The 20,584-nt window shown below is 42.5% G+C and overlaps 1 pseudogene; it reads right to left on the reverse strand.

Moving 5' to 3' along the window:
- Nucleotides 1-1,614: 1,614 nt before the first annotated feature.
- Nucleotides 1,615-19,225, reverse strand: LOC131706972 (zinc finger protein 501-like; annotated as a pseudogene).
- Nucleotides 19,226-20,584: the final 1,359 nt, after the last annotated feature.

Consider the following 20,584-nt stretch of genomic DNA (forward strand, 5'->3'; position numbering starts at 1 on the left):
TGGTGAATACTGGGCTTCATTGAGATCGCTGCAGCGTTGGAAGCGACCTGTTTGTCCTCATCGTTGAGCCGTGTATAAATTGGAAGCGATTGAGGTGGCGAAGGGGTGAATGAGGGACTGAAGGGTGGGATTTGTTTCGGCTGCTCTCCTGGTTGCTGTGCTGGGAGGAGACGAGTGACCCTGACTGGAGAGGAGGGCGGAGCTGACACCTGTCCTGCAGCTCTGGGCAAGCAAGTTTGCGGTAGTGCATTTGAGAAGCAGGCAGCGTGGTGCAGCAGATATAAAAGGTACAATAAATATTGAACGCCATACTATCACTTCCAGCTGGAATGTTGCAATTGTTGTCGTGTAGGGTTTTTAAAAGTTAACTCGCCAATCCTTATAAAATAGCGTTTTGATCTCCGAAGTGCCGGGGCAGCAGGTCTGGTTGCTGGGAGAAGTCTGCATTAGAAGTAGATGGTACTGAGTTTCCATCAGAGAAATGAATGAGGTATTGTTGAGGAGAATGCGGCAGGGAGGTTTCCTGATCTGAATTGGAATTGATTGATGCTGAAAATTTAAGAATTTTAAACGAGAAAAGGTCGCAGCGTATGCAAGAAAGCAAAACACTAGGCAGAGAAGGAGTGTTAGATTGGGGTTTAAATAGGAGGTTAATGATGATAGACGTTAATTAATAAAGCTGTCCAGCTACCACCCCCGAATTTCTCCCTAAGGCTAACATTTGTTTAAGCTTTTGAAGGTTTTAGCCCCCAGTGTTCTCTCTGACAAAGCACTCCTATCTTTTCAGTACAAATGTTTTAATTTGAGGAAACACTGTATATGGAATGGTTAAATGAATTGAGTAAACTTCTGTGTTCCTTCAATAGTAAAGCCACTCCTGCTATAATGCCAGATTGTGTTTGTCCATTGAATGCCCTTCATAAAACTGTAATTAAATAAATCAATGATTTTCTTTTTTTGGCAGCTACTAAACAGAATCCCGTGTGCTGCCATGGACAGTGTGAAGATGGAATCTGTCCAGATTAAAGAGGAGTTCCCTGAACTTGAACCTGTCCCCATTAGAGTGGAGTTCTCTGGGCTGGCTTCCCTCCCCATTAAACAGGAGCTCTGTGAGATGAAACAGGCACTGATATATGATAACACTAAATTAAATCAAGATTGAATATTCTCTAAATTTGAATCATATGCCTAATTAATCAATCATATTTATAGCCAGAATTCTATGATTACTGTAAAATATGTATGGCCAGCAGTGTGGAGTAGTGGTTAGGGCTCTGGACTCTTGACCAGAGGGTCTTGGGTTCAATCCCAGGTGGGGGACTCTTGTTGTACCCTTGAGCAAGGTACTTTACCAAGATTACACCAGTAAAAACCCAACTGCATGCATTTATTGAAACTTAACAGTTTGTCATATCCAAAGTCAATCGCTATTCAGAAAATAACATTACAGCCCTGTCAGTGCCCATGCTTAGCAAACTGCTACGCAATACTTATTTAATGGTTAATTCATGTTATCCAACAGTGCCTCCCCTCCCGCATCCCCTCAAACTTCCACCAACAACATCTCCCAGAATACAATGTATTCAGTTACTAGGAAATTGTACCGAAGAAAAACCAACCCAACACACATTATCCAGTCTCTGGCTAGCCCTGCTGTCTTTGCAGCCAATCACAGTAAGAATAAGAACAATCCAAAGCTACACAGGTTGAAGTGTAAACACCCCAGTCCAGCTACAAATCCAACTGGAACCATCGTCAGAGGCAAGCGCTAAAAAAGGTGCCTATAATATTAAACTGTTTTATAACTTATTAATGCATTTCCTAATTTTATTTATCTGTATGGCTTTATATTAAAGTTTTAACATGTTCACTAAGTTTTATGAATTTAATGTTAAAATATAAGTAACGTCATTAATTTGCAGAGTCAGTGTGATACCTCAAAAAAAAAAAAAAGTGGATAAAGAACCTTGTAGAACTGTGGTTGTACTGTAGTTCAAAAAAACACTGCAGTTAAAACGGAAGGCTTTTTTAATGCCTGCCCATTAGCATCAAAGATTGTACAGTATTTATCATTACTCAGGACTTCAAGGTAATGTTGCATTTTACCCCCTGAAATACATTTTACTCTCTGTGTTAAAATTAGAGGGTAAGTTACTCCCAGACCCAAAACCTTATCTGGAGTGCTGAATGAACATGGTCCTTAGGGTTTCTCTCCTGTATGAATTCGCTGGTGTCTTTTCAGGTTTTGTAACACATTGAAACTCTTCCCACAGTCAGTGCAGAGATACGGTTTCTCTCCTGTGTGAGTTCAGTGGTGTGTTTGAAGGTGTTGTAACACATTGAAACTCTTCCCACAGTCAGTGCAGCGATACGGTTTATCCCCTGTGTGAATTCGCTTGTGTCTTTCATAATTTCCAAATTCAATGAAACTCTTACCACATTCAGAGCACCAGTATGGTTTCTCACCTCTATGAATTCGCTGATGTGCTGTCAGGCTTCCTATCCAACTGACACTCTTCCCACAGTCAGAGCATCAATACGGTTTCCCTCCTGTATGAATTCGCTGGTGTGTTTTCAGTTGTTCTGAAACTCTGAAACTCTTCCCACAGTCAGAGCAGCGATACGGTTTCTCTCCAGTGTGAATTCGCTGGTGTGTTTTCAGGTTTTGTAACACATTGAAACTCTTTCCACAGTCAGAGCATCAATACGGTTTCCCTCCTGTATGAATTCGCTGGTGTGTTTTCAGGTTTCCTAACCGACTGAAAAACTTCCCACAGTCAGAGCAGCTATACGGTTTCTCTCCTGTATGAATTCGCTGGTGAGTTTTCATAGAGTCTGAGTGCCTGAAACTCTTCCCACAGTCAGAGCAGAAATACGGTTTCTCTCCAGTATGAATTCGCTGGTGTGTTTTCAGTTTTGCTGATTCTCTGAAACTCTTCCCGCAGTCAGAGCAGCTATATGGTTTCTCTCCTGTATGAATTCGCTGGTGCTTTTTAAGGGAGTCTGATTTCCTGAAACTCTTCCCACAGTCAGAGCAGCTATACGGTTTCTCTCCTGTATGAATTCGCTGGTGAGTTTTCATAGAGTCTGAGTGCCTGAAACTCCTCCCACAGTCAGAGCAGCAATATGGTTTCTCTCCTGTATGAATTCGCTGGTGTGCTTTCAGTGTTCCTGAAACTCTGAAACTCATCCCACAGTCAGAGCAGAAATATGGTTTCTCTCCTGTATGAATTCGCTGGTGTGTTTTCAGTTTTCCTGATTTTCTGAAACTCTTCCCACAGTCAGAGCAGCAATAGTGTTTCTTTCCTGTGTGAATTTGCTGGTTTGTTTTCAGGGTTCCTAACTGGGTGAACCCTTTCCCACAGTCAGGATATTCTCCAGCGCCCGCCCTCGCTTTAGCTGCTGGACTGGAACCTGGAAAATATGAACAGGAAAGAAAGTAAAAGGGGCTGCTTGTAGGCTTAGGGCATGTGGCTAGGTGGTGAAGCGGATTAAAGTATGTGCATTTTAGCTGTGGGGTTTGCTCTGAGTTTACACCATTTAAACTTAAAGCCTTTATGTGTGAAAGCAAAGTCAGTGAAGACTGATGCTGGTGAAACCGAGCCCTGGGATCAAAATCTGACTTTGAAGTTCTCCTGTAATGTTTCAGGTCTATTTCCCCTGACAAACCCTACAATATATCTTTCTCCTCAACATTACATTACAATTATATCTTTATCATAATGGCAATTTATGAGTTTTTTCTAATCTTGGGGTCTGTACAGATGCATACACAGAACTGCAGTGTAATCCTCATCAGCTGTCAATGATGTGCTTGGAGACTGGAACGGCTCCCTCCCTCTCTCTGTTTGGAATCATCTTGTTTATTGTTGTACAGATATACATCACGGTGCATTAGAAATGTGCAGCCCCATGCCATAGCATTACATTACACATGCAGGGTTTATGTGTTTTGTTAATTCAATTCTCTCTATTTATAATTCCTATAATTGAATCCCAACACAGTGGGTTACAGGACTCCAGTATACAGACAGAAACACAAGCATCACCTAGAATTTTAGGATTGAGACAATTAAAAAAAAAAAAAAAAACTATGCAATGTTACATTTTGAAATCTAACATTGTTATGTATTAACAGAGGGAAAATAAAAGAGAAAAAGGAGACGGTATCTTGCAAAAGAACGAGCTGCTTTATTCAGAGCTCTTCACATTGATACAAGCAGGAGCACATCGTGTCGTATTTATTCAGAGCTCTTCACATTGATACAAGCAGGAGCACATCGTGTCGTATTTATTCAGAGCTCTTCACATTGATGCAAGCAGGAGCACATCGTGTCGTATTTATTCAGAGCTCTTCACATTGATACAAGCAGGAGCACATCGTGTCGTATTTATTCAGAGCTCTTCACATTGATACAAGCAGGAGCGCAGCGTGTCGTATTTATTCAGAGCTCTTCACATTGATACAAGCAGGAGCACATCGTGTCGTGTTTATTCAGAGCTCTTCACATTGATACAAGCAGGAGCACATCGTGTCGTGTTTATTCAGAGCTCTTCACATTGATACAAGCAGGAGCACATCGTGTCGTGTTTATTCAGAGCTCTTCACATTGATACAAGCAGGAGCGCAGTGTGTCGTTTTTATTCAGAGCTCTTCACATTGATACAAGCAGGAGCACATCGTGTCGTATTTATTCAGAGCTCTTCACATTGATACAAGCAGGAGCACATCGTGTCGTATTTATTCAGAGCTCTTCACATTGATACAAGCAGGAGCACATCGTGTCGTATTTATTCAGAGCTCTTCACATTGATACAAGCAGGAGCGCATCGTGTCGTGTTTATTCAGAGCTCTTCACATTGATACAAGCAGGAGCACTTCGTGTCGTGTTTATTCAGAGCTCTTCACATTGATACAAGCAGGAGCACATCGTGTCGTGTTTATTCAGAGCTCTTCACATTGATGCAAGCAGGAGCACATCGTGTCGTGTTTATTCAGAGCTCTTCACATTGATACAAGCAGGAGCACATCGTGTCGTGTTTATTCAGAGCTCTTCACATTGATACAAGCAGGAGCGCAGCGTGTCGTGTTTATTCAGAGCTCTTCACATTGATGCAAGCAGGAGCACATCGTGTCGTGTTTATTCAGAGCTCTTCACATTGATACAAGCAGGAGCGCAGCGTGTCGTGTTTATTCAGAGCTCTTCACATTGATGCAAGCAGGAGCACATCGTGTCGTGTTTATTCAGAGCTCTTCACATTGATGCAAGCAGGAGCACAGCGTGTCGTGTTTATTCAGAGCTCTTCACATTGATGCAAGCAGGAGCACATCGTGTCGTGTTTATTCAGAGCTCTTCACATTGATGCAAGCAGGAGCACAGCGTGTCGTGTTTATTCAGAGCTCTTCACATTGATACAAGCAGGAGCACATCGTGTCGTGTTTATTCAGAGCTCTTCACATTGATACAAGCAGGAGCACAGCGTGTCGTGTTTATTCAGAGCTCTTCACATTGATGCAAGCAGGAGCACATCGTGTCGTGTTTATTCAGAGCTCTTCACATTGATACAAGCAGGAGCACAGCGTGTCGTGTTTATTCAGAGCTCTTCACATTGATGCAAGCAGGAGCACATCGTGTCGTGTTTATTCAGAGCTCTTCACATTGATACAAGCAGGAGCACATCGTGTCGTGTTTATTCAGAGCTCTTCACATTGATACAAGCAGGAGCACATCGTGTCGTGTTTATTCAGAGCTCTTCACATTGATACAAGCAGGAGCGCATCGTGTCGTGTTTATTCAGAGCTCTTCACATTGATACAAGCAGGAGCGCAGCGTGTCGTGTTTATTCAGAGCTCTTCACATTGATACAAGCAGGAGCACATCGTGTCGTGTTTATTCAGAGCTCTTCACATTGATGCAAGCAGGAGCACAGCGTGTCGTGTTTATTCAGAGCTCTTCACATTGATACAAGCAGGAGCACAGCGTGTCGTGTTTATTCAGAGCTCTTCACATTGATGCAAGCAGGAGCACATCGTGTTGTGTTTATTCAGAGCTCTTCACATTGATGCAAGCAGGAGCACATCGTGTCGTGTTTATTCAGAGCTCTTCACATTGATGCAAGCAGGAGCGCAGCGTGTCGTGTTTATTCAGAGCTCTTCACATTGATACAAGCAGGAGCACATCGTGTCGTGTTTATTCAGAGCTCTTCACATTGATGCAAGCAGGAGCACATCGTGTCGTGTTTATTCAGAGCTCTTCACATTGATGCAAGCAGGAGCGCAGCGTGTCGTGTTTATTCAGAGCTCTTCACATTGATGCAAGCAGGAGCACATCGTGTCGTGTTTATTCAGAGCTCTTCACATTGATGCAAGCAGGAGCACATCGTGTCGTATTTATTCAGAGCTCTTCACATTGATAAAAGCAGGAGCACATCGTGTCGTGTTTATTCAGAGCTCTTCACATTGATACAAGCAGGAGCACAGCGTGTCGTGTTTATTCAGAGCTCTTCACATTGATGCAAGCAGGAGCACATCGTATCGTATTTATTCAGAGCTCTTCACATTGATACAAGCAGGAGCACATCGTGTCGTGTTTATTCAGAGCTCTTCACATTGATACAAGCAGGAGCACATCGTGTCGTGTTTATTCAGAGCTCTTCACATTGATGCAAGCAGGAGCGCAGCGTGTCGTGTTTATTCAGAGCTCTTCACATTGATACAAGCAGGAGCACATCGTGTCGTATTTATTCAGAGCTCTTCACATTGATACAAGCAGGAGCGCAGCGTGTCGTGTTTATTCAGAGCTCTTCACATTGATACAAGCAGGAGCTCATCGTGTCGTGTTTATTCAGAGCTCTTCACATTGATGCAAGCAGGAGCGCATCGTGTCGTGTTTATTCAGAGCTCTTCACATTGATACAAGCAGGAGCACATCGTGTCGTGTTTATTCAGAGCTCTTCACATTGATGCAAGCAGGAGCACATCGTGTCGTATTTATTCAGAGCTCTTCACATTGATACAAGCAGGAGCACATCGTGTCGTGTTTATTCAGAGCTCTTCACATTGATACAAGCAGGAGCACATCGTGTCGTATTTATTCAGAGCTCTTCACATTGATACAAGCAGGAGCACAGCGTGTCGTGTTTATTCAGAGCTCTTCACATTGATACAAGCAGGAGCACATCGTGTCGTGTTTATTCAGAGCTCTTCACATTGATACAAGCAGGAGCGCATCGTGTCGTGTTTATTCAGAGCTCTTCACATTGATACAAGCAGGAGCACAGCGTGTCGTATTTATTCAGAGCTCTTCACATTGATGCAAGCAGGAGCACATCGTGTCGTGTTTATTCAGAGCTCTTCACATTGATGCAAGCAGGAGCGCAGCGTGTCGTGTTTATTCAGAGCTCTTCACATTGATACAAGCAGGAGCACATCGTGTCGTGTTTATTCAGAGCTCTTCACATTGATGCAAGCAGGAGCACAGCGTGTCGTGTTTATTCAGAGCTCTTCACATTGATACAAGCAGGAGCACATCGTGTCGTATTTATTCAGAGCTCTTCACATTGATACAAGCAGGAGCACATCGTGTCGTATTTATTCAGAGCTCTTCACATTGATACAAGCAGGAGCGCAGCGTGTCGTGTTTATTCAGAGCTCTTCACATTGATGCAAGCAGGAGCACATCGTGTCGTGTTAATTCAGAGCTCTTCACATTGATACAAGCAGGAGCACATCGTGTCGTGTTTATTCAGAGCTCTTCACATTGATACAAGCAGGAGCGCAGTGTGTCGTTTTTATTCAGAGCTCTTCACATTGATACAAGCAGGAGCGCATCGTGTCGTGTTTATTCAGAGCTCTTCACATTGATACAAGCAGGAGCACATCGTGTCGTGTTTATTCAGAGCTCTTCACATTGATGCAAGCAGGAGCGCAGCGTGTCGTGTTTATTCAGAGCTCTTCACATTGATACAAGCAGGAGCACATCGTGTCGTGTTTATTCAGAGCTCTTCACATTGATACAAGCAGGAGCACATCGTGTCGTGTTTATTCAGAGCTCTTCACATTGATGCAAGCAGGAGCGCAGCGTGTCGTGTTTATTCAGAGCTCTTCACATTGATACAAGCAGGAGCACATCGTGTCGTATTTATTCAGAGCTCTTCACATTGATACAAGCAGGAGCGCAGCGTGTCGTGTTTATTCAGAGCTCTTCACATTGATACAAGCAGGAGCTCATCGTGTCGTGTTTATTCAGAGCTCTTCACATTGATGCAAGCAGGAGCGCATCGTGTCGTGTTTATTCAGAGCTCTTCACATTGATACAAGCAGGAGCACATCGTGTCGTATTTATTCAGAGCTCTTCACATTGATACAAGCAGGAGCACATCGTGTCGTATTTATTCAGAGCTCTTCACATTGATGCAAGCAGGAGCACATCGTGTCGTATTTATTCAGAGCTCTTCACATTGATACAAGCAGGAGCACATCGTGTCGTATTTATTCAGAGCTCTTCACATTGATACAAGCAGGAGCGCAGCGTGTCGTATTTATTCAGAGCTCTTCACATTGATACAAGCAGGAGCACATCGTGTCGTGTTTATTCAGAGCTCTTCACATTGATACAAGCAGGAGCACATCGTGTCGTGTTTATTCAGAGCTCTTCACATTGATACAAGCAGGAGCACATCGTGTCGTGTTTATTCAGAGCTCTTCACATTGATACAAGCAGGAGCACATCGTGTCGTGTTTATTCAGAGCTCTTCACATTGATACAAGCAGGAGCGCAGTGTGTCGTTTTTATTCAGAGCTCTTCACATTGATACAAGCAGGAGCACATCGTGTCGTATTTATTCAGAGCTCTTCACATTGATACAAGCAGGAGCACATCGTGTCGTATTTATTCAGAGCTCTTCACATTGATACAAGCAGGAGCACATCGTGTCGTATTTATTCAGAGCTCTTCACATTGATACAAGCAGGAGCGCATCGTGTCGTGTTTATTCAGAGCTCTTCACATTGATACAAGCAGGAGCACTTCGTGTCGTGTTTATTCAGAGCTCTTCACATTGATACAAGCAGGAGCACATCGTGTCGTGTTTATTCAGAGCTCTTCACATTGATACAAGCAGGAGCGCATCGTGTCGTATTTATTCAGAGCTCTTCACATTGATGCAAGCAGGAGCACATCGTGTCGTGTTTATTCAGAGCTCTTCACATTGATACAAGCAGGAGCGCAGCGTGTCGTGTTTATTCAGAGCTCTTCACATTGATACAAGCAGGAGCGCAGCGTGTCGTGTTTATTCAGAGCTCTTCACATTGATGCAAGCAGGAGCACATCGTGTCGTGTTTATTCAGAGCTCTTCACATTGATACAAGCAGGAGCGCAGCGTGTCGTGTTTATTCAGAGCTCTTCACATTGATGCAAGCAGGAGCACATCGTGTCGTGTTTATTCAGAGCTCTTCACATTGATGCAAGCAGGAGCACAGCGTGTCGTGTTTATTCAGAGCTCTTCACATTGATGCAAGCAGGAGCACATCGTGTCGTGTTTATTCAGAGCTCTTCACATTGATGCAAGCAGGAGCACAGCGTGTCGTGTTTATTCAGAGCTCTTCACATTGATACAAGCAGGAGCACATCGTGTCGTGTTTATTCAGAGCTCTTCACATTGATACAAGCAGGAGCACAGCGTGTCGTGTTTATTCAGAGCTCTTCACATTGATGCAAGCAGGAGCACATCGTGTCGTGTTTATTCAGAGCTCTTCACATTGATACAAGCAGGAGCACAGCGTGTCGTGTTTATTCAGAGCTCTTCACATTGATGCAAGCAGGAGCACATCGTGTCGTGTTTATTCAGAGCTCTTCACATTGATACAAGCAGGAGCACATCGTGTCGTGTTTATTCAGAGCTCTTCACATTGATGCAAGCAGGAGCACATCGTGTCGTGTTTATTCAGAGCTCTTCACATTGATACAAGCAGGAGCGCATCGTGTCGTGTTTATTCAGAGCTCTTCACATTGATACAAGCAGGAGCGCAGCGTGTCGTGTTTATTCAGAGCTCTTCACATTGATACAAGCAGGAGCACATCGTGTCGTGTTTATTCAGAGCTCTTCACATTGATGCAAGCAGGAGCACAGCGTGTCGTGTTTATTCAGAGCTCTTCACATTGATACAAGCAGGAGCACATCGTGTTGTGTTTATTCAGAGCTCTTCACATTGATGCAAGCAGGAGCACATCGTGTCGTGTTTATTCAGAGCTCTTCACATTGATGCAAGCAGGAGCGCAGCGTGTCGTGTTTATTCAGAGCTCTTCACATTGATACAAGCAGGAGCACATCGTGTCGTGTTTATTCAGAGCTCTTCACATTGATGCAAGCAGGAGCACATCGTGTCGTGTTTATTCAGAGCTCTTCACATTGATGCAAGCAGGAGCGCAGCGTGTCGTGTTTATTCAGAGCTCTTCACATTGATGCAAGCAGGAGCACATCGTGTCGTGTTTATTCAGAGCTCTTCACATTGATGCAAGCAGGAGCACATCGTGTCGTATTTATTCAGAGCTCTTCACATTGATAAAAGCAGGAGCACATCGTGTCGTGTTTATTCAGAGCTCTTCACATTGATACAAGCAGGAGCACAGCGTGTCGTGTTTATTCAGAGCTCTTCACATTGATGCAAGCAGGAGCACATCGTATCGTATTTATTCAGAGCTCTTCACATTGATACAAGCAGGAGCACATCGTGTCGTGTTTATTCAGAGCTCTTCACATTGATACAAGCAGGAGCACATCGTGTCGTGTTTATTCAGAGCTCTTCACATTGATGCAAGCAGGAGCGCAGCGTGTCGTGTTTATTCAGAGCTCTTCACATTGATACAAGCAGGAGCACATCGTGTCGTATTTATTCAGAGCTCTTCACATTGATACAAGCAGGAGCGCAGCGTGTCGTGTTTATTCAGAGCTCTTCACATTGATACAAGCAGGAGCTCATCGTGTCGTGTTTATTCAGAGCTCTTCACATTGATGCAAGCAGGAGCGCATCGTGTCGTGTTTATTCAGAGCTCTTCACATTGATACAAGCAGGAGCACATCGTGTCGTGTTTATTCAGAGCTCTTCACATTGATGCAAGCAGGAGCACATCGTGTCGTATTTATTCAGAGCTCTTCACATTGATACAAGCAGGAGCACATCGTGTCGTGTTTATTCAGAGCTCTTCACATTGATACAAGCAGGAGCACATCGTGTCGTATTTATTCAGAGCTCTTCACATTGATACAAGCAGGAGCACAGCGTGTCGTGTTTATTCAGAGCTCTTCACATTGATACAAGCAGGAGCACATCGTGTCGTGTTTATTCAGAGCTCTTCACATTGATACAAGCAGGAGCGCATCGTGTCGTGTTTATTCAGAGCTTTTCACATTGATACAAGCAGGAGCACAGCGTGTCGTATTTATTCAGAGCTCTTCACATTGATGCAAGCAGGAGCACATCGTGTCGTGTTTATTCAGAGCTCTTCACATTGATGCAAGCAGGAGCGCAGCGTGTCGTGTTTATTCAGAGCTCTTCACATTGATACAAGCAGGAGCACATCGTGTCGTGTTTATTCAGAGCTCTTCACATTGATGCAAGCAGGAGCACATCGTGTCGTGTTTATTCAGAGCTCTTCACATTGATGCAAGCAGGAGCACAGCGTGTCGTGTTTATTCAGAGCTCTTCACATTGATGCAAGCAGGAGCACATCGTGTCGTATTTATTCAGAGCTCTTCACATTGATACAAGCAGGAGCGCAGCGTGTCGTGTTTATTCAGAGCTCTTCACATTGATACAAGCAGGAGCACATCGTGTCGTATTTATTCAGAGCTCTTCACATTGATACAAGCAGGAGCACATCGTGTCGTATTTATTCAGAGCTCTTCACATTGATACAAGCAGGAGCGCAGCGTGTCGTGTTTATTCAGAGCTCTTCACATTGATGCAAGCAGGAGCACATCGTGTCGTGTTAATTCAGAGCTCTTCACATTGATACAAGCAGGAGCACATCGTGTCGTGTTTATTCAGAGCTCTTCACATTGATACAAGCAGGAGCGCATCGTGTCGTGTTTATTCAGAGCTCTTCACATTGATACAAGCAGGAGCACATCGTGTCGTGTTTATTCAGAGCTCTTCACATTGATGCAAGCAGGAGCACATCGTGTCGTGTTTATTCAGAGCTCTTCACATTGATGCAAGCAGGAGCGCAGCGTGTCGTGTTTATTCAGAGCTCTTCACATTGATACAAGCAGGAGCACATCGTGTCGTGTTTATTCAGAGCTCTTCACATTGATACAAGCAGGAGCACATCGTGTCGTGTTTATTCAGAGCTCTTCACATTGATGCAAGCAGGAGCGCAGCGTGTCGTGTTTATTCAGAGCTCTTCACATTGATACAAGCAGGAGCACATCGTGTCGTATTTATTCAGAGCTCTTCACATTGATACAAGCAGGAGCGCAGCGTGTCGTGTTTATTCAGAGCTCTTCACATTGATACAAGCAGGAGCTCATCGTGTCGTGTTTATTCAGAGCTCTTCACATTGATGCAAGCAGGAGCGCATCGTGTCGTGTTTATTCAGAGCTCTTCACATTGATACAAGCAGGAGCACATCGTGTCGTGTTTATTCAGAGCTCTTCACATTGATGCAAGCAGGAGCACATCGTGTCGTATTTATTCAGAGCTCTTCACATTGATACAAGCAGGAGCACATCGTGTCGTGTTTATTCAGAGCTCTTCACATTGATGCAAGCAGGAGCACAGCGTGTCGTGTTTATTCAGAGCTCTTCACATTGATACAAGCAGGAGCACATCGTGTCGTGTTTATTCAGAGCTCTTCACATTGATACAAGCAGGAGCGCATCGTGTCGTGTTTATTCAGAGCTCTTCACATTGATACAAGCAGGAGCACAGCGTGTCGTGTTTATTCAGAGCTCTTCACATTGATGCAAGCAGGAGCGCATCGTGTCGTGTTTATTCAGAGCTCTTCACATTGATACAAGCAGGAGCACAGCGTGTCGTGTTTATTCAGAGCTCTTCACATTGATGCAAGCAGGAGCGCATCGTGTCGTGTTTATTCAGAGCTCTTCACATTGATACAAGCAGGAGCACAGCGTGTCGTGTTTATTCAGAGCTCTTCACATTGATACAAGCAGGAGCACATCGTGTCGTGTTTATTCAGAGCTCTTTACATTGATGCAAGCAGGAGCACAGCGTGTCGTGTTTATTCAGAGCTCTTCACATTGATACAAGCAGGAGCACATCGTGTCGTGTTTATTCAGAGCTCTTTACATTGATGCAAGCAGGAGCACATCGTGTCGTGTTTATTCAGAGCTCTTCACATTGATGCAAGCAGGAGCACATCGTGTCGTGTTTATTCAGAGCTCTTCACATTGATACAAGCAGGAGCACAGCGTGTCATGTTTATTCAGAGCTCTTCACATTGATACAAGCAGGAGCGTAGCGTGTCGTGTTCACAGCTTCCATTTCACTACACTGTTCCACAAAGTTCCACAAAGTTCTATAGTTTTTATAGCATGAGGGTTCTAAGCTGCATCATCTGAGTACATCAGTAACCAATAGAATTAAAGATAAGCATCACCCCATTAAGACCTGAATAGGAGACTCTCTTCTTAACAATGCATCTTATAAAAGAACATAGATTTCAGTTTTAACACTTTAAACACTACAAACATGAAATACTCTACAACTATTCTGGCTTCCGGTAGACTTTTGCAATATAATGAATGGTGTGATCCCCTCTACAATCCAGAGCCTGGCTATTCTGGAATCTGTCCCTTCTGCCTGATGTTGTGTACACACTACCATGTCCAGCCGGAGCCATTCTGAATTGTGCAGTTGTTGAACAGCAAATACATGTCTAACCGTCCACACAGTGAGCGATCTCTTTGAAAGAAAAGCTGAACAAAACACCAACTCAAAAGAGCCGACAGTGAGAGACCCTGAATGCAGCAGAAAGCACCTGAATCCTCATGCAGGTACAGTACGAGCACGTGAAGGTCTTTCTATGGGAATGGGTTAAACAAGCTTGTGATAATAACAGGTGAAGAGTTTGCTGAAGCAGTATTGTGTTTATTACACTGTGTATGTACAGTAACACAGTTGATTTTAAGTTTGTTTGTTTGTTTTTTATTTAGCAGACGCCTTAATCCAAGGCGATTTAGAGAGACTAGGGTGTGTGAACTATGCATCAGCTGCAGAGTCACTTACATTTACGTCTCACCCGAAAGACGGAGCACAAGGAGGTGAAGTGACTTGCTCAGGGTCACACACTGAGTCAGTGGCTGAGGTGGGATTTGAACCAGGGACTTCTTGGTTGCAAACCCTTTTCTTTAACCACTGAACCACACAGCCTCCTCTGAGTATTCAGATTGGACAGGTTTTTAAAGTAATCTAACCAATATGCTCCCTCCCTCTCAACCACACTGTGGATTTCACTAAATCTAGAATGACAATGTCACAGCTACTGGGAGTCACTCACCTGCTAGACTGCATTCTGAATGGGAGCGCCCGTCTTCCTTTCCACCTCCTTGCATGCTGTTGGGAGAGCCTTCCTCTCCAGCGCCTTGCTCTCTCACACAGATTCTCTCCAGCACCACGCTACACTCCCACAGGCGTACAAGCTCCAGCTCAGGGATGTTTGGTTTGAAGTCCTCGGATTCTTCCTTCCCTGGTTCCATGTGGTCAAACTCTACTTCAGGGGTCTCCCATTTAATACGGACAGTTTCCAGCACCTCTTCTTGTTTAACAGGAAGGGGTTCTTCTGTCTGGGGGATCTCCAATTCATTGTGCTCAGCTTTAATGTCAGAGACCTCTGGCTGACTGCTGTCACATTGCATCTCAGCCAGCCCAGAGAACTCCACTCTAATGGGGACCAGTTCAAGTTCAGGGAACTCCTCTTTAATCTGGTCAGATTCCATCTTCACACTGTCCATGGCATTCTGTTTAGTAGCTGCCGAAAAAAGAAAATCATTGATTTATTTATATACAGTGTTATGAAGAGCATTCAAGGGACAAATGCAATCTGGCCTTAATAGCAGGAGTGGCTTTACTATTGAAGGAACACATAATTTCTTGTAATAAATTTATAATAAAAGGAAATAAACAAATCCTCCCTCCATCGCACACTTGCTTTGTTAACAAGCCTGGAACTGCCCAATCACACACTCATTCGATTGGCTGTGCCTTTAAAGGGCGGGGTCTAGAGGCCCGTCACAGACCTATTGCTGCCAGTCAAACTGACGAGCGGCTTCAGTCTCTGCCAGTCAACTAGCTTTTGAACCCGTCTGACAGGTTTACCAGGTAATGGAAACGCCGCAATATTAGTCATGGTAGAATTAATTTAAGTATTATGCATTATACTAATCAAAAGATCCAATTTTGCATGTGAATGACATTTAATGTGTGATTTATAGTATTCACACATTGTCAGACGGTTTCTGTTAACAGAAAAAAAAAAAAAAAACATACAGTGTGTGAATGCAACTTGACGAACCTTCGATGGTTTAAAACTACCTTTGAATTCCTGGCTAGCGAACAAACCTTCAAAACTCCCAGTAAACATCATAACGCTGCTCCAACGCTGGCTTTATGTCGATTCAGTATATACTGTATAAAGTGAGAAAACGGTGACAGATGATAGTGTTACCCAAACTGTCTGAGGTACAATATTGAAGTTAATCTGATTAAACTGTAAATAATAAGATAATTTAATAAATACACAAATAATATTTATTATATTATACAATCATGGCCTTATTGATATGCCACAGTTACTGTATTAGTGTGATGTAATTTGTCTGAGGTAAAATATTAAAATGTTTTTGTCAAATTCAAATCACTCGATTCACGCCCGAGAGTTTCTGTCTCCAGACACGGGGGGGGGGGGGGGGTATAAAGTTATTAATAATATTAATTATAAATAATATTATGTTATATTATATTATTATGTATTTATTTGCCAGACTAATTTGTCCAAAGCAATTTACACAAGAATGTTGTAAATGAAAAAAAGAAAGGTGTGGTGCAGTCACCTAGCACGGAGTGGTAAAACTACAAAATAATGCAACTACTTATAGGAGGCTGTGTGGTCCAGTGGTTAAAGAAAGGGCTTGTAACCAGGAGGTCCCTGGTTCAAATCCTACCTCAGCCACTGACTCATTGTGTGACCCTGAGCAAGTCACTTAACCTCCTTGTGCTCCGTCTTTCGGGTGAGATGTAGTTGTAAGTGATTCTGCAGCTGATGCATAGTTCACACACCCTAGTCTCTGTAAGTCGCCTTAGATAAAGGTGTCTGCTAAATAAACAAATAATATACAGTAAAACAAGGGATTACACAACAACACACAAAGCTGTTGAACACACTGTTATACCAGACCACCAAGATGAGAGAAACCCAAGGGATTACACAACAACACACGAAGCTGCTGAACACACTGTTATACCAGACCACCAAGCTGAGAGAAACCCAAGGGATTACACAACAACACACGAAGCTGCTGAACACACTGTTATACCAGACCACCAAGCAGAGAGAAACCCAAGAGATTACACAACAACACACGAAGCTGCTGAACACACTGTTATACCAGACCACCAAGCGGAGAGAAACCCAAGGGATTACACAACAACACACGAAGCTGCTGAACACACTGTTATACCAGACCACCAAGCTGAGAGAAACCCAAGAGATTACACAACAACACACGAAGCTGCTGAACACACTGTTATACCAGACCACCAAGCTGAGAGAAACCCAAGAGATTACACAACAACACACGAAGCTGCTGAACACACTGTTATACCAGACCACCAAGCGGAGAGAAACCCAAGAGATTACACAACAACACACGAAGCTGCTGAACACACTGTTATACCAGACCACCAAGCTGAGAGAAACCCAAGGGATTACACAACAACACACGAAGCTGCTGAACACACTGTTATACCAGACCACCAAGCTGAGAGAAACCCAAGGGATTACACAACAACACACGAAGCTGCTGAACACACTGTTATACCAGACCACCAAGCGGAGAGAAACCCAAGAGATTACACAACAACACACGAAGCTGCTGAACACACTGTTACACCAGACCACCAAGCTGAGAGAAACCCAAGGGATTACACAACAACACACGAAGCTGCTGAACACACTGTTATACCAGACCACCAAGCTGAGAGAAACCCAAGGGATTACACAACAACACACGAAGCTGCTGAACACACTGTTATACCAGACCACCAAGCGGAGAGAAACCCAAGGGATTACACAACAACACACGAAGCTGCTGAACACACTGTTATACCAGACCACCAAGCTGAGAGAAACCCAAGAGATTACACAACAACACACGAAGCTGCTGAACACACTGTTATACCAGACCACCAAGCGGAGAGAAACCCAAGAGATTACACAACAACACACGAAGCTGCTGAACACACTGTTATACCAGACCACCAAGCTGAGAGAAACCCAAGGGATTACACAACAACACACGAAGCTGCTGAACACACTGTTATACCAGACCACCAAGCGGAGAGAAACCCAAGAGATTACACAACAACACACGAAGCTGCTGAACACACTGTTATACCAGACCACCAAGCGGAGAGAAACCCAAGAGATTACACAACAACACACGAAGCTGCTGAACACACTGTTATACCAGACCACCAAGCAGAGAGAAACCCAAGAATACAAGTAAAGGTAGATTGAACACTGATTACATCCGATACGGAACATTTCAACTTCACAAATTAGGGTGAAAGTTGAATATTTTTATTACAATAAAAATAAGAAGGGACACAAAATCAAATACTTTCCACATGAACTAGCAGTTTATAAAACAACTTAGTGTAGCCAACTATGTGATGAATACATTTTTGTGACCTTTTGTTGGGGGTTTTTTTGGTCTTTTTTTTTAAACTATACATAACACATTGAATTTTTCTAATGGTACATACCATTTATAAACAAATAAAATAATAGTAAGCAGGTTCTTGTCATCTTATTTTACAGATATCTGAGTTTGCAGCACACGTGTCAGTTGAAAGGTCTGTTTTTTATTTGCTTTTTTGATTGAAGAAGTATACAACTGTATGCATTTGACTTAGCAGTGTGGAGTAGTGGTTAGGGCTCTGGACTCTTGACCGGAGGGTCGTGGGCTCAATCCCCAGAGGGGGACACTGCTGTTGTACCCTTGAGCAAGGTACTTTACCTAGATTGCTCCAGTAAAAACCCAACTGTATAAATGGGGAATTGTATGTAAAAATAATGTGATATCTGTATAATGTGATAACTTGTAACAATTGTAAGTCACCCTGGATAAGGGCGTCTGCTAAGAAATAAATAATAATAATAAAGACTGCTATAATGATCGAATCATTCAAAATTACAATCGAACTGGACAAATCGTAGATGAGCATTTTACAGACATTCTTGTGCATTCTTTTTCAGAAGCAGTCTGTAAAAATCCACTTTCGAAAACAGCCACAGAAGAAGAAACAGAAATCTATGTGATGAACTGGCTTCGGTACTCTAACAAACCCATCCATTCAGTTAAAAAGCCCGTCGCTGACAAGACACTTACTGGTCATGTTATTGTTGTTTTATTTCTGTTTAGATTTGCTCGAATGAATAAAGAATAAATTGCTCAGATGAAACTAACAGAAGCCTGCCCTCACGTTAATATTTATTCAAATGAGGATTGATTTCCATGGTTTATTTGTTTATTTTAGTAATACGCAATGTAATACGTACACGGGTATAAATACATACATTAATCACAATGTGTGTTTCGCTAAATCTCAATACAGGTATATTCAACGCAGTTTACCAGCCTTAGGCCTATATTACTTTTTTTTAAAGGCAGTATTTAAGAAGTTCTTAAGAAAATTTTTTTGGAAGCTCCTAAGAAAAAATGTAAGAATTGAAATTAGGAAGATCTTAACTATTTTCTTACGAACTTTCTTAAGTTTTGTCGTAAGACTTTCAAGAATACGACCCATTGCCTTGTCGTTCATTGTGGTTCTGCCGCGAAATTAAAAACAAACTGTAACTTACTTTTTTTTAAATCGTCCACGCCTTGTCAACTGGTGCGCAACAAAATGTAAATAAATTAAATACAACTCTTTTTTTTAAACTATGACGTTTGCTGTTGTTATCCTCTTTGAAGCGACGCTGTGTCTTTAAGTAACGGCAGCCGGACCCTTTTCTTCTGTAATGAAAGGGAGGCTCCTCGAATCACTGAGGTGACTCATTGCTACCAACTACTGGTCATAAAGCAGAACACACAGATGAATTTTATTTCCAAATTGAGGTGTATCTCCCTGTATCCTTTATGAACTTCATTATCGTGATCTGTGATATTTGCTTTGTGGTAATATGTTTTAAAAAGTCTAAATATACAGTATTTGTCAAGCCTTCCTGTCTCAATTTCCCCATCATCCTTCTCTGTGGAATATATTTTGTACAATTACAGAAATCATGTTCCATGGATTCTGTTGTCTTGCACTGATCACAATCTCCACTGTCATGCTTGCCTGTGATATTCATGAATTTATTAACGGCGCAGTGTTCTATTCTAATTCTACTCCAGATTATTTCCTCTCTTCTATTTTTACACCTGCTGTGTACCTTCTCTTCATCCACTGGACAAATGTTAAAACAATGCCTCCCTTTTTCATCACTATTCTACAATTCTTGACACTTTATCAAAACCTTCCTCTCGACAATACTGTGTACCTTTCTCCAGAACAATGAAATGCTCATGTCTATTGCATCCTGTTGTGTTCATTTTCTGCCATTAAATCTGCTCTTTCGTTTCCCCTTATTCCGATATGTGCAGGAATCCAAATAAAACTCACACCAATTCCTTTATAAAACAACTCATTATAAAGACGTCTGCTTTCCCACAATGTATCCTGTCTAGCTTTAGATACCCCTGATTAAATTGCCATAATAGAGGCCATAGAGTGAGAGAATATTATTACTCTGTCAGGTCTGACATCATTTATCCATTCCACAGCTAATAGTGTGGCAATCATTTCTGCAGTAAACAGTGATCATTGATCAGGCAACCTGACTGATTCTCCCACATTGATCCATCTGTATATATATATATATATATATATATATATATATATATATATATATATCCCTGTTTTTTTTCGATATGCCCTTCTACTAGCCTCTTCGCTGTTGTTTTGTCTTCCGCACATTGTAATGTTTCTCTTAAAATTCATTCTATCTTCGGCTCTATTAGCTGCCATGGTGGTGTGATTGACACACATTTATCAGTCATCATTTTAATTTGATTTATTTTAAACTGCTCTTCTATTTCTGTAATTCTTCTACCAGATGTATTGATTTGCTTCTCCCCAGTATCACATTCCCAGCACTCATTCAGTACTTGCTTAGTTGGATGGTTAACCTGCATACTTAGATATATCCAATAATGTATTCCCAGTCTCAGTCTCCTCAGATTTAATTCCACTTGTAATGCATTCATTGGAGATGTTTTAAGCACCTGTACATATCCTCAA

This window comes from Acipenser ruthenus, chromosome 38 (assembly GCF_902713425.1).
Source record: "Acipenser ruthenus chromosome 38, fAciRut3.2 maternal haplotype, whole genome shotgun sequence".
In the NCBI taxonomy this organism is placed as follows: Eukaryota; Metazoa; Chordata; class Actinopteri; order Acipenseriformes; family Acipenseridae; genus Acipenser; species Acipenser ruthenus.